Source organism: Cetorhinus maximus, chromosome 11 (genome assembly GCF_964194155.1).
Source record: "Cetorhinus maximus chromosome 11, sCetMax3.hap1.1, whole genome shotgun sequence".
NCBI classification, from domain to species: Eukaryota; Metazoa; Chordata; class Chondrichthyes; order Lamniformes; family Cetorhinidae; genus Cetorhinus; species Cetorhinus maximus.
The window spans coordinates 1,177,161-1,192,795 of NC_135889.1; positions in this window are offsets into that span (position 1 = coordinate 1,177,161).

Consider the following 15,635-nt stretch of genomic DNA (forward strand, 5'->3'; position numbering starts at 1 on the left):
GTTTATCAGTGTATCAGGATCCTGCCAGGTGTGTTTGAGGTTTAACAGTGTATCAGGATCCTGCCAGGTTTGTTCGAGGTTTAACAGTGTATCAGGATCCGGCCAGGTGTGATTGAGGATTAACAGTGTATCAGGATCATACCAGGTGTGTTTGAGGTTCATCAGTGCATCAGGATCGTGCCAGGTGGGTTTGAGGTTAAAGAGTGTATCAGGATCATGCCAGGTGTGTTTGAGGTTTACCATTGTATCATGATCCTGCCGGGTGTTTTTGAGGTTTAACAGTGTATTAGGATCCTGCCAGGTATGTACAGTGTTTGACAGGGTATCAGGATCCGTCCAGGTGTGTTTGAGGTTTAACAGTGTATCAGGATCCTGCCAGGTGTGATTTAGGATTAACAGTGTATCAGGATCATAACAGGTGTGTTTGAGGTTCAACAGTGCATCAGGATTCTGACAGGTGTGTTTGAGGTTTAACAGTGTATCAGGATCCTGCCAGGTGTGTTTCAGGTTTACCATTGTATCAGTATCCTGCCAGGTGTTTTTGAGGTTTAACAGTGTTTTATGATCCTGCCTGGTCTGTACGGCGTTTCATAGTGTTTCAGGATCCTGCCTGGTGTGTTTTAGGTTTAACATTGCATCAGGATTCCGCCAGTTGTGTTTGAGGTTTAACAGTGTATTAGGATCCTGCCAGGTGAGTTTGAGGTTTAATAGTGTATCAGTACCCTGCCAGGTGTGTTTGAGGTTTAACAATGTATCAGGATCCGGCCAGGTGTGTTTGAGGTTTAACAGTGTATCAGAATCCGGCCAGGTGTGTTTGAGGTTTAACAGTGTATAAGGATCCTGCCAGGTGTGTTTGAGGTTTAACAGTGTATCAGGAGACTGCCAGGTGTGTTTGAGGTTTAGCAGTGTATCAGGATCCTGCCAGGTGTGTTTGCGGTTTAACATTGTATCAGGATCCTGCCAGGTGTGTTTGAGGTTTAACAGTGTATTAGGATACTGTCAGGTGTGTATGGCGTCTCACAGGGTATCAGGATGCTGCAAGGTGTGTTTGAGGTTTAACATTGCATCAGGATCCCGCCAGGTGTGTTTGAGGTTTAACAGTGTATTAGGATCATGCCAAGTGTGTTTGAGGTTTAACAGTGTATCAGGATCATACCAGATGAGTTTGAGGTTTATCAGTGTATCAGGATCCTGCCAGGTGTGTTTGAGGTTTAACAGTTTATCAGGATCCTGCCAGTTGTGTTTGAGGTTTAACAGTGTATCAGGATCCTGCCAGGTGTGTTTGACGTTTAACAGTGTATTAGAATCCTGCCAGGTGTGTTTGAGGTTAAACAATGTAACTGGATGCTGCCAGGTGTGTTTGAGTTTTAACAGTGTACTAGGATCCTGCCAGGTGTGTTTGAGGATTAACAGTGTATCAGGATCCTGCCAGGTGTGTTTGAGGTTTAACAGTGTGTTAGGATCCTGCCAGGTGTGTTTGAGGTTTGACAGTGTATTAGGATCCTGACAGGTGTGTTAGATGTTTAACAGTGTATTAGGATCCTGCCATGTGTGTTTGAGGTTTAACAGTGTATCAGGATCTTGCCATGTGTGTTTAAGGTTTAACAGTGTACCTGGATCCAGCAAGGTGTGTTTGAGGTTTAACAGTGTATCAGGATCCTGCCAGGTGTGTTTGAGGTTTAACATTGTATCAGGATCCTGCCAGGTGTGTTTGAGGTGTAACATTGCATCAGGATCCCGCCAGGTGTGTTTGAAGTTTAACAGTTAATTAGGATCCTGCCAGGTGTGTATGAGGTTTAACAGTATATGAGGATCCTGCCAGTTGTGCTTGAGGCTTAACAGTGTATCAGGATCCTGCCAGGTGTGTTTGAGGTTTCAAAGTGTATTAGGATCTTTCCAGGTGTGTTTGAGGTTAAACAGTGTACTGGGTTTCACAGTGTCTCAGGATCCCACCAGGTGTATACGATGTTTAACAATGTATCAGGATCCAGTCTGGTGTGCGCACGGTTTCACAGTGTATCAGTATACTTATATCAGGAGTGTTGGAGGTTTAACAGTGTATCAGGATCCTGCCACGTGTGTTTCAGGTTTAACAGTGTATCAGGATCCTGACAGGTGTGTTTGCGGTTTAACAGTGTATCAGTATCCTGCCAGGTGTGTTTGAGGTTTAACAGCGTATCAGGAGCCTGTCAGGTGTGTTTGAGGTTTAACAGTGTATCAGGATCCTGCCAGGTGTGTTTGAGGTTTAACAGTGTATCAGGATCCTGCCAGGTGTGTTTGAGATTTAACAGTGTATTAGGATCCTGCCAGGTGTGTTTGAGGTTTAACATTGCATCAGGATACTGCCAGGTTTGTTTGAGGTTTAACAGTGTATTAGGATCCTGCCAGGTGTGTACGGCGTTTCACAGGGTATCAGGATCCTGCCAGGTGTGTTTGAGGTTTAACATTGCATCAGGATCCCGCCAGGTGTGTTTGAGATTTCACAGTGTTTAGGATCCTGCCAGGTGTGTTTGAGGTTTAACAGTGAATCAGGATCCTGCCAGGTGTGTTTGAGGTTTAACAGTGTATCAGGATCAGCCAGGTGTGTTTGTGGTTTAACAGTGTATCAGGATCCTGCCAGGTGTGTTTGAGGTTTAACTGTTTATCAGGATCCTGCCAGTTGTGTTTGAGGTTTAACAGTGTATCAGGGTACTGCCAGGTGTGTTTGAGGTTATACAATGTATCTGGATCTTGCAAGGTGTGTTTGAGTTTTTACAGTGTATTAGCATCCTGCCAGCTGTGTTTGAGGTTTAACAGTGTATCAGGATCCTGCCAGGTGTGTTTGAGGTTTAACAGTGTATTAGGATCCTGCCAGGTGTGTTTGAGTTTTAACAGTGTATTAGGATCCTGGCAGGTGTGTTTGAGGTTTAAAAGTGTATCAGGATCCTGCCAGGTGTATTTGAGGTTTATCAGTGTGTTAGGATCCTGCCAGGTGTGTTTGAGGTTTAACAGTGTATTTGGATCCTGACAGGTGTGTGAGATGTTTAACAGTGTATTAGGATCCTGCCATGTGTGTTTGAGGTTTAACAGTGTATCAGGATCCTGCCATGTGTGTTTAAGGTTTAACAGTGTATCAGGATCCTGCCAGGTGCATTTGAGGTTTAACAGTGTATCAGGATCCTGCCAGGTGTTTTTGAGGTTTAACATTGTATCAGGATCCTGCCAGGTGTGTTTGAGGTTTAACATTGCATCAGGATCCCTCCAGGTGTGTTTGAAGTTTAATAGTGAATTAGGATCCTGCCAGGTGTGTTTGAGGTTTTACAATATATTAGGATCCTGCCAGTTGTGTTTGAGGCTTAACAGTGTATCAGGATCCTGCCAGGTGTGTTTGAGGTTTTACAGTGTATCAGGATCCTGCCAGGTGTGTTTGAGGTTAAACATTGTATCACGCTCCTGTCAGGTGTGTTTGAGGCTTTACAGTGTATCAGGATCCTGCCAGGTGTGTTTGAGGTTAAACATTGTATCATGATCCTACCAAATGTGTTTGAGGTTTAACAGTGTTTTAGGATCCTTCCAGATGTGTTTGATGTTTTACAGTGTTTCAGGATACTGGCAGTTTTGCACGGGGTTTCACAGTGTATCAGGATCCTGCCAGGTGTGTACGGGGTTTCATGGTGTATCAGGTTCCTGCCAGGTGTCTGATGTGCTTCATAGTGTATCAGGATCCTGCCAGGTGTGTACAGGGTTTCACAGTGTATCGGGGTACTGCCAGGTCTGTACTGGGATTCATATTGTATCAGAAAATTGCCAGGTGTGTACATGTTTCATAGTGTTTCAGGATCCTGCCAGGTGTGAATGGGTTTTTCACAGTGTCTCAGGATCCTGCCAGGTGTGTACTGGGTTTCACAGTGTCTCAGGGTCCCATCAGGTGTATACGATTTTTAACAATGTATCAGGATCCAGTCAGGTGTGCGCACGGTTTCACAGTGTATCAGTATACTTACAGGAGTGTACGGGGTTTCAGAGTGCATCAGGATCCTTACAGGAGTGTATTGGGTTTCACAGTGTCTAAGGATCCTACTAGGTGTGTACGGGGTTCACAGTGGATCACGATCATGCCAGGTGTGTACAGGGTTTCACAGTGTATCAGGATCCGGCCAGGAGTGTACGGGGTTCACAGTGTATCAGGATCCTGCCAGGTGAGTACTGGGTCTCAGAGTGTCTCAGGATCCTGCCAGGTTTGTACTGGGATTCATAGTGTATCAGGATGCTGCCAGGTGTGTACTGGGAATCATAGTATATCAGGATCCTGCCAGGTGAGTACGGGATTTCACAGTGTATCGGGATCCTGCCAGGTGTGTACAGGTTTATAAAAGTGTATCAGGATCCTGCCAGGTGTGTACGGGGTATCACAGTCTATTAGGATCCTGCCAGGTGTGTTAGAGGTTTAACAGTATATCAGGATCCTGCCAGGTGTCTTTGAGGTTTAATGGTGTATCAGGATCCTGCCAGGTGTGTTTGAGGTTTCAAAGTGTATCAGGTTCCTGCCAGGTGTGTTTAATGGTTTACAGTGTATCAGGATCCTGCCAGGTGTGTTTGAGGTTTTACAGTGTATCGGGATCCTGCCAAGTGTGTTTGAAGTTTAACAGTGTATCAGGATCCTGCCAGGTGTGTTTGAGGTTGAACAGTGTATTAGGATCATGCCAGGAGTGTTGGAGGTTTAACACTGTTCCAGGATCCTGCCAGGTGTGTTTCAGGTTTAACAATTAATCAGGGTCCTGCCAGGTGTGTGTGCGATTTAACAGTTTATCAGGATCCTGCCAGGTGTGTTTGAGGTTTAACATTGTATCAGGATACTGTCAGGTGTGTTTGAGGTTTAACAGTGTATTAGGATCCTGCCAGGTGTGTACGGCGTTTCACAGGGTATCAGGATCCTGCCAGGTGTGATTGAGGTTTAACATTGCATCAGGATCCCTCCAGGTGTGTTTGAGATTTCACAGTGTTTTAGGTTCCTGCCAGGTGTGTTTGAGGTTTAACAGTGAATCAGGATCCTGCCAGGTGTGTTTGAGGTTTAACAGTGTATCAGGATCAGCCAGGTATGTTTGTGGTTTAACAGTGTATCAGGATCCTGCCAGCTGTGTTTGAGGTTTAACAGTTTATCAGGATCCTGCCAGGTGTGTTTGAGGTTTAACAGTGTATCAGGGTACTGCCAGGTGTGTTTGAGGTTGAACAATGGATCTGGATCTTGCCAGGTGTGTTTGAGTTTTTACAGTGTATTAGGATCCTGCCAGCTGTGTTTGAGGTATAACACTGTATCAGGATCCTGCCAGGTGTGTTTGAGGTTTAACAGTGTATTAGGATCCTGCCAGGTGTGTTTGAGGTTTAACAGTGTATTAGGATCCTGCCAGGTGTGTTTGAGGTTTAACAGTGTATTTGGATCCTGCCAGGTTTGTTTGAGGTTTAACAGTGTATCAGGATCCTGCCAGGTGTGTTTGAGGTTTAAGAGTGTTCCAGGATCCTGCCATATGTGTTTGAGGTTCAACAGTGTATTAAGATCCTGCCAGCTGTGTGCGGGGTTACATAGTGTATCCGGATCCTGCCAGGTGTGTACAGGGTTTCACAGATTATCAGAATCCTGCCAGGTGTGCTTGAGGTTTAACAGTGTATCAGGATCCTGCAAGGTGTGTACGGGATTTCAAAATGTATCGGGATCCTTCCAGCTGTGTAACGGGTTTCACAGTGTATCAGGATCCTGCCAGGTGTGTACAGGGTTCACAGTGTATCAGGAGCCTGCCAGGTGTGTTTAAAGTTTAACAGTGTATCAGGATCCTGCCAGGTGTGTTTGAGGTTTAACAGTATATCAGGATCCTGCCAGGTGTGTTTGAGGTTTACCATTGTATCAGGATCCTGCCAGGTGTTTTTGAGGTTTAAAAGTGTTTTAGGATCCTGCCAGGTGTGTACGGCGTTTCATAGGGTTTCAGGATCCTGCCTGGTGTGTTTTAGGTTTAACATTGCATCAGGATTCCTCCAGTTGTGTTTGAGGTTTAACAGTGTATTAGGATCCTGCCAGGTGTGTTTGAGGTTTAATAGTGTATCAGGACCCTGCCAGGTGTGTTTGAGGTTTAACAGTGTATCAGGATCCGGCCAGGTGTGTTTGAGGTTTAACAGTGTATCAGAATCCGGCCAGGTGTGTTTGAGGTTTAACAGTGTATAAGGATCCTGCCAGGTGCGTTTGAGGTTTAACAGTGTATCAGGATCCTGCCAGGTGTGTTTAAGGTTAAACAGTGTATCAGGATCCTGCCAGGTGTGTTTGCGGTTTAACATTGTATCAGGATCCTGCCAGGTGTGTTTGAGGTTTAACAGTGTATTAGGATACTGTCAGGTGAGTATGGCGTCTTACAGGGTATCAGGATGCTGCAAGGTGTGTTTGAGGTTTAACATTGCATCAGGATCCCGCCAGGTGTGTTTGAGGTTTAACAGTGTATTAGGATCATGCCTGGTGTGTTTGAGGTTTAACAGTGTATCAGGGTCATAGCAGTTTAGCTTGAGGTTTATCAGTGTATCAGGATCCTGCCAGGTGTGTTTGAGGTTTAACAGTGTATCAGGATCCTGCCAGGTGTGATTGACGTTTAACAGTGTATCAGGATCCTGCCAGGTGTGTTTGAGATTTAACAGTGTATTAGGATCCTGCCAGGTGTGTTTGAGGTTTAATAGTGAATCAGGATCCTGCCAGGTGTGTTTGAGGTTTAACAGTGTATCAGGATCAGCCAGGTGTGTTTGTGGTTTAACAGTGTATCAGGATCCTGCCAGGTGTGTTTGAGGTTTAACTGTTTATCAGGATCCTGCCAGTTGTGTTTGAGTTTTTACAGTGTATTAGTATCCTGCCAGCTGTGTTTGAGGTTTAACAGTGTATCAGGATCCTGCCAGGTGTGTTTGAGGTTTAACAGTGTATTAGGATCCTGCCAGGTGTGTTTGAGTTTTAACAGTGTATTAGGATCCTGGCAGGTGTGTTTGAGGTTTATAAGTGTATCAGGATCCTGCCAGGTGTGTTTGAGGTTTATCAGTGTGTTAGGATCTTGCCAGGTGTGTTTGAGGTTTAACAGTGTATTAGGATCCTGACAGGTGTCTTAGATGTTTAACATTGTATCAGGATCCTGCCAGGTGTGTTTGAGGTTTAACATTGCATCAGGATCCCACCAGGTGTGTTTGAAGTTTAACAGTGAATTAGGATCCTGCCAGGTGTGTTTGAGGTTTTACAATATATTAGGATCCTGCCAGTTGTGTTTGAGGCTTAACAGTGTATCAGGATCCTGCCAGGTGTGTTTGATGTTTTACAGTGTATCAGGATCCTGCCAGGTGTGTTTGAGGTTAAACATTGTATCAGGCTCCTGTCAGGTGTGTTTGAGGTTTAACAGTGTTTTAGGATCCTGCCAGGTGTGTTTGATGTTTTACAGTGTTTCAGGATACTGGCAGTTGTGCACGGGGTTTCACAGTGTATCAGGATCCTGCCAGGAGTGTACGGGGATTCACGGTGTATCAGGATCCTGCCAGGTGTCTGATGTGCTTCATAGTGTATCAGGATCCTGCCAGGTGTGTACAGGGTTTCACAGTGTATCGGGGTACTGCCAGGTCTGTACTGGGATTCATATTGTATCAGGAAATTGCCAGGTGTGTACATGTTTCATAGTGTTTCAGGATCCTGCCAGGTGTGAATGGGTTTTTCACAGTGTCTCAGGATCCTTCCAGGTGTGTACTGGGTTTCACAGTGTCTCAGGGTCCCATCAGGTGTATATGATTTTTAACAATGTATCAGGATCCAGTCAGGTGTGCGCACGGTTTCACAGTGTATCAGTATACTTACAGGAGTGTACGGGGATTCAGAGTGCATCAGGATCCTTACAGGAGTATATTTGGTTTCACAGTGCCTAAGGATCCAACCAGGTGTGTACGGGGGTCACAGTGGATCAGGATCATGCCAGGTCTGTACAGGGTTTCACAGTGTATCAGGATCCTGCCAGGTGTGTACGGGGTTTCACAGTGTATCAGGATCCTGCCAGGTGAGTACTGGGTCTCAGTGTGTCTCAGGATCCTGCCAGGTTTGTACTGGGATTCATAGTGTATCAGGATGCTGCCAGGTGTGTACTGGGAATCATAGTATATCAGGATCCTGCCAGGTGAGTACGGGATTTCACAGTGTATCGGGATCCTGCCAGGTGTGTACAGGTTTATAAAAATGTATCAGGATCCTGCCAGGTGTGTACGGGGTATCACAGTGTATCAGGATCCTGCCAGGTGTGTTAGAGGTTTAACAGTATATCAGGATCCTGCCAGGTGTCTTTGAGGTTTAATGGTGTATCAGGATCCTGCCAGGTGTGTTTGAGGTTTCAAAGTGTATCAGGTTCCTGCCAGGTGTGTTTAATGGTTAACAGTGTATCAGGATCCTGCCAGGTGTGTTTGAGGTTTTACAGTGTATCGGGATCCTGCCAAGTGTGTTTGAAGTTTAACAGTGTATCAGGATCCTGCCAGGTGTGTTTGAGGTTGAACAGTGTATTAGGATCATGCCAGGAGTGTTGGAGGTTTAACACTGTTCCAGGATCCTGCCAGGTGTGTTTCAGGTTTAACAATTAATCAGGATCCTGCCAGGTGTGTGCGCGGTTTAACAGTGTATCAGTATCCTGCCAGGTGCGTTTGAGGTTTAACAGCGTATCAGGACCCTGTCAGGTGTGTTTGAGGTTTAACAGTGTATCAGGATCCTGCCAGGTGTGTTTGAGGTTTAACAGTGTATCAGGATCCTGCCAGGTGTGTTTGAGGTTTAACATTGTATCAGGATACTGACAGGTGTGTTTGAGGTTTAACAGTGTATTAGGATCCTGCCAGGTGTGTACGGCGTTTCTCAGGGTATCAGGATCCTGCCAGGTGTGTTTTAGGTTTAACATTGCATCAGGATCCCGCCAGGTGTGTTTGAGATTTCACAGTGTTTTAGGTTCCTGCCAGGTGTGTTTGAGGTTTAACAGTGAATCAGGATCCTGCCAGGTGTGTTTGAGGTTTAACAGTGTATCAGGATCAGCCAGGTATGTTTGTGGTTTAACAGTGTATCAGGATCCTGCCAGCTGTGTTTGAGGTTTAACAGTTTATCAGGATCCTGCCAGGTGTGTTTGAGGTTTAACAGTGTATCAGGGTACTGCCAGGTGTGTTTGAGGTTAAACAATGGATCTGGATCTTGCCAGGTGTGTTTGAGGTTTAACAGTGTATCAGGATTGTGCCAGGTGTGTTTGAGTTTTTACAGTGTATTAGGATCCTGCCAGCTGTGTTTGAGGTTTAACAGTGTATCAGGATTGTGCCAGGTGTGTTTGAGGTTTTACAGTGTATTAGGATCCTGCCAGGTGTGTTTGAGGTTTAGCTGTTTATCAGTATCATGCGAGCTGTGTTTGAGGTTTAACAGTGTATTTGGATCCTGCCAGGTTTGTTTGAGGTTTATTAGTGTATCAGGATCCTGCCAGGTGTGTTTGAGGTTTAAGAGTGTACCAGGATCCTGCCAGGTGTGTTTGAGGTTCAACAGTGTATTAAGATCCTGCCAGCTGTGTGCGGGGTTACATAGTGTATCCGGATCCTTCCAGGTGTGTACAGGGTTTCACAGATTATCAGAATCCTGCCAGGTGTGTTTGAGGTTTAACAGTGTATCAGGATCTTGCAAGGTGTGTACGGGGTTTCAAAATGTATCGGGATCCTTCCAGCTGTGTAACGGGTTTCACAGTGTATCAGGATCCTGCCAGGTGTGTACAGGGTTCACAGTGTATCAGGACCCTGCCAGGTGTGTTTAAAGTTTAACAGTGTATCAGGATCCTGCCAGGTGTGTTTGAGGTTTAACAGTATATCAGGATCCTGCCAGGTGTGTTTGAGGTTTACCATTGTATCAGGATCCTGCCAGGTGTGTTTGAGGTTTAACATTGCATCAGGATTCCGCCAGTTGTGTTTGAGGTTTAACAGTGTATTAGGATCCTGCCAGCTGTGTTTGAGGTTTAATAGTGTATCAGGACCCTGCCAGGTGTGTTTGAGGTTTAACAGTGTATCAGGATCCGGCCAGGTGTGTTTGAGGTTTAACAGTGTATCAGAATCCGGCCAGGTGTGTTTGAGGTTTAACAGTGTATAAGGATCCTGCCAGGTGTGTTTGAGGTTTAACAGTGTATCAGGATCCTGCCAGGTGTGTTTGAGGTTAAACAGTGTATCAGGATCCTGCCAGGTGTGTTTGCGGTTTAACATTGTATCAGGATCCTGCCAGGTGTGTTTGAGGTTTAACAGTGTATTAGGATACTTTCAGGTGTGTATGGCGTCTTACAGGGTATCAGGATGCTGCAAGGTGTGTTTGAGGTTTAACATTGTATCAGGATCCCGCCAGGTGTGTTTGAGGTTTAACAGTGTATTAGGATCATGCCTGGTGTGTTTGAGGTTTAACAGTGTATCAGGGTCATACCAGTTGAGCTTGAGGTTTATCAGTGTATCAGGATCCTGCCAGGTGTGTTTGAGGTTTAACAGTGTATCAGGATCCTGCCAGGTGTGTCTGAGGTTTAACAGTGTATCAGGATCCTGCCAGGTGTGTTTGACGTTTAACAGTGTATTAGGATCCTGCCAGGTGTGATTGAGGTTTAACAGTGTATCAGGATCCTGCCAGGTGTGATTGAGGTTTAACAGTGATTCAGGATCCTGCCAGGTGTGTACGGTGTTTCACAGAGTATCAGGATCCTGCCATGTCTATTTGAGGTTAGACAATGTATCAGGATCCTGCCAGGTGCGTTTGAGGTTTAACAGTCTATCAGGATCCTTCCCGGTGTGTTTGAGGTTTAAAAGTGATTCAGGATCCTGCCAGGTGTGTACGGGGTTTCACAGAGTATCAAGATCCTGCCATGTCTGTTTGAGGTTAGACAATGTATCAGGATCCTGCCAGGTGCGTTTGAGGTTTAACAGTGTATTAGGATCCTGCCAGGTGTGTTTGAGTTTTAACAGTTTATTATAATCCTGCCAGGTATGTTTGAGGTTTAACAGTGTATCAAGATCCTGCCAGGTGTGTATGGCATTCCATAGGGTATCAGGTTCCTGCCAGGTGTGTTTGAGGATTAACAGTCTATCAGAATCCTGCCAGGTGTGTTTGAGGTTAAACAGTGTATCAGGATCCTGACAGGTGTGTACGGGGTTTCAAAATGTATCAGCATACTGCCAGGTGTTTAGAGGGTTTCACAGTGTATCAGAATCCTGCCAGGTTTGTTTGAGGTTAAAGTGTGTATTAGGATCCTGGCAGATGTGTTTGAGGTTTAACAGTGTATTAGGATCCTGCCAGTTGTGTTTGAGGTTTAACAGTGTAGTAGGCTCCTGCCAGGTGTGTACGGCGTTTCAGAGGGTATCAGGATCCTGCCAGGTGTGTTTGAGTTTTAACAGTGTATCAGGATCCTGCCAGGTGTGTTTGAGGTTTAACATTGTATCAGGATCCTGCCATTTGTTTTTGAGGTTTAGCAGTGTATTTTGATCCTGCCAGGTGTCTACGGCGTTTCACACGTTATCAGGATCCTGCCAGGTGTGTTTGAGGTTTAACAGTGTATCAGGATCCTGCCAGGTGTGTTTGAGTTTTAAAGTGTATCAGGATCCTGCCAGGTGTGTTTGAGGTTTAACGGTGTATTAGCATCCTGCCAGGTGTGCCTGAGGTTTAAAAGTGTATTAGGATCATGACAGGTGAGTTTGAGGTTTAACAGTGTATTAGGATCCTGCCAGGTGTGATTGAGGTTTAACAGTGTATCAGGATCCTGCCAGGTGTGTTTGAGGTCTAACATTGTATTAGGTCCCTGCCAGGTGTGTTTGAGGTTTAACCGTGTATTAGGATGCTGCCAGGTTTGTTTGAGGTTTAACAGTGTATCAGGATAGTGCCAGGTGTGTTTGAGGGTTACGAATGTACCAGGATCCTGCCAGGTCTGTTTGAGGTTTAACAGTGTATTAGGATCCTGCCAGGTGTGTTTGAGGTTTAACAGTGTTTTAGGATCCTGCCAGGTGTCTGCGGGGTTTCATAGTTTATCAGGATCCTGCCAGGTGTGTACAGGGTTTCACAATGTATCAGGAACTTTCCAGCTGTGTACAGGGTTTCACAGTTTGTCAGGATCCTGCCAGGTGTGTACAGAGTTTCACAATGTATCAGAATCCTGCCAGTTGTCCTTGAGGTTTAACAGTGTATCAGGATCCTGCCAGGTGTGTTTGACGTTTAACAGTGTATCAGGTTCTGGCCAGGTGTCTTTGAAGTTTAACAGTGTATCAGGATCCTGCCAGGTGTGTTTGAGGTTTAACAGTGTATTAGGATCCTGCCAGTTGTGTTTGAGCTTTAAAAGTGTATCAGGATCCTGCCAGGTGTGTTCGAGGTTCAACAGTGTATCAGGATCCTGCCAGATGTGTAGGGGGTTTCACAGTGTATCAGGATCCTGCCAGGTGTGATTGAGGTTAAACCATGTATCAGGATCCTGCCAGGTGGGTTTGTGGTTTAACAGTGTATCAGGATCCTGCCAGATGAGTTTGAGGTTTAACAGTGTATTAGGATCCTGCCAGGTGTGTTTGAGGTCTAACAGTTTATTAGGATCCTGCCAGGTGTGTTTGAGGTTTAACAATGCATTAGGATCCTGCCAGGTGTGTATGGCGTTACACAGGGTATCAGGATCCTGCAGGTGTGTTTGAGGTTTAACATTGTATCAGAATCCTGCCAGGTGTTTTTGAGGTTAAACAGTGTATCAGCATCCTGACAGGTGTGTACAGGGTTTCACAGTGTATCAGAATCCTGCCAGGTGTGTTTGAGATTTAACAGTGTATTAGGTTCCTGACAGGTGTGTTTGAGGTTGAACTGTGTATTAGGATCCTGCCAGGTGTGATTGAGGTTTAACAGTGTATTTGGCTCCTGCCACGTGTGTACGGCGTTTCACAGGGTATCAGGATCCTGCCAGGTGTGTTTGAGGTTTAACTGCTTATCAGGATGCTGCCTGGTGTGTTTGAGGCTTACCAGTGTATCAGGATCCTGCCAGGTGTGTTTGAGGTTTAACAGTGTATCAGGATCAGCCAGGTATGTTTGTGGTTTAACAGTGTATCAGGATCCTGCCAGCTGTGTTTGAGGTTTAACAGTTTGTTAGAATCCTGCCAGCTGTTTTTGAGGTTTAACAGTGTGTTAGGATCCTGCTAGGTGTGTATGGCGTTTCACAGGGTATCTGGATCCTGCCAGGTTTGATTGAGGTTTAACAGTCTATCAGAATCCAGCCTGGTGTGTTTGAGGTTAAACAGTGTATCAGGATCCTGCCAGGTGTGTACGGGGTTTCACAATGTATCAGGATCCTGCCAGATGTGTACAGGGCTTCGCAGTGTATCAGAATCCTGCCAGGAGTGTTTGTGGTTTAACAGTGTATTAGGATCCTGCCAGGTGTGTTTGAGGTTTAGCAGTGTATTAGGCTCCTGCCAGGTGTGTACGGCGTTTCACAGGGTATCAGGATCCTGCCAAGTGTGTTTTTAGTTTAACAGTGTATGAGGATCCTGCCAGGTGTGTTTGAGGTTTAACAGTGTATCAGGATCCTGCCAGGTGTGTTTGAGGATTAAATGTGTATCAGGATCCTGCCAGTTGTGATTGAGGTTTAACAGTGTATCAGGATCCTTCCAGGTGTGTTTGAGGTTCAACAGTGTATCAGGATCCTGCCAGGTGTGTTTGAAGTTTAACAGTTTATCAGGATCCTGCCAGGTGTGTTTGAGGTTTAACATTGTATCAGGATCCTGCCAGGTGTGTTTGAGGTTTAACAGTGTATTAGCATCCTTCCAGGTGTGTACGGTGTTTCACAGTGTATCAGGATGCTGCCAGGTGTGTTTGAGGTTCAACATTGCATCAGGATCCCGCCAGGTGTGTTTGTGGTTTAACAGTGTATTAGGATACCTGCCAGGTGAGTTTGAGGTTTAACAGTGTATCAGGATTCTGCCAGGTGTGTTTGAGGTTTAACAGTGTATCAGGATCCGGCCAGATGTGTTTGAGGTTTAACAGTGTATCAGCATCCTGCCAGGTGTGTTTGAGGTTTAGCAGTGTTTCTGTATCCTGCCAGGTGTGTTTGAGGTTTAACTGTGTATCAGGATCCTGCCAGGTGTGTTTGAGGTTAAACAATTTATCAGGTTCCCGCCAGGGTTGTTTGAGGTTTAACAGTGTATTAGGATCCTGCCAGGTGTAGTTGAGGTTTAACAGTGTATCAGGATCCTGCCAGGTGTGTTTGAGGTTTAACAGTGTATTAGGATCCTTCCAGGTGTGTTTGAGGTTTAACAGTGTATCAGGATCTTGCCATGTGTGTTTGAGTTTTAACAGTGTATTAGGACCCTGGCAGGTGTGTTTGAGGTTTAACAGTGTATCAGTATCCTGCCAGATGTGTTTGAGGTTTAAGAGTGCACCAGGATCCTGCCAGGTGTGTTTGAGGTTTAACAGTGTATTAGAATCCTGCCAGGTGTGTTTGAGGTTTAACAGTGTATTAGGATCCTGCCAGGTGTTTTGGGAGTTTCATAGTGTATCAGGATCCTTCCAGGTGTGTACTGGGTTTCACAGTGTATCATAATCCTGCCAGGTGTATTTGAGGTTTAACAGTGTATCAGGATCCGGCCAGGTGTGTTTGAGATTTAACAGTGTATCAGGATCCTACCAGGTGTGTTTGAGGTTTAACAGTGTATTAAGACCCTGACAGGTGTGTTTGAGGTTTAACAGTGTATCAGAATCCTGCCAGGTGTGTTTGAGGTTTAAGAGTGAACCAGAATCCTGCCAGGTGTCTTTGAGGTTTAACACTGTATTAGGATCCTGCCAGGTGTGTTTGAGGTTTAACAGTGTATTAGGATTCTGCCAGGTGTGTACGGGGTTTCAGAATGTATCAAGATCCTTCCAGGTGTGTGCAGGGTTTCACAGTGCATCAGGATCCTGCCAGGTGTGTACATGGTTTCACAGTGTATCAGAATCCTGCCAGCTGTGTTTGAGGTTTAACAGTGAATCAGGATCCTGCCAGGTGCTTTTGAGGTTTGACAGTGTATCAGGATCCTGCCAGCTGTGTTTGAGGTTTAACAGTGTATTACGATCCTGCCAGGTGTGTTTGAGGTTTAACAGTTTGTTAGAATCCTGCCAGCTGTTTTTGAGGTTTAACAGTGTGTTAGGATCCTGCTAGGTGTGTATGGCGTTTCACAGGGTATCTGGATCCTGCCAGGTTTGTTTGAGGTTTAACAGTCTATCAGAATCCAGCCTGGTGTGTTTGAGGTTAAACAGTGTATCAGGATCCTGCCAGGTGTGTACGGGGTTTCACAATGTATCAGGATCCTGCCAGATGTGTACAGGGCTTCGCAGTGTATCAGAATCCTGCCAGGAGTGTTTGAGGTTTAACAGTGTATTAGGATCCTGCCAGGTGTGTTTGAGGTTTAAAACTGTATTAGGATCCTGCCAGGTGTATTTGAGGTTTAGCAGTGTATTAGGCTCCTGCCAGGTGTGTACGGCGTTTCACAGGGTATCAGGATCCTGCCAAGTGTGTTTTTAGTTTAACAGTGTATGAGGATCCTGCCAGGTGTGTTTGAGGTTTAACAGTGTATCAGGATCCTGCCAGGTGTGTTTGAGGATTAAATGTGTATCAGGATCCTGC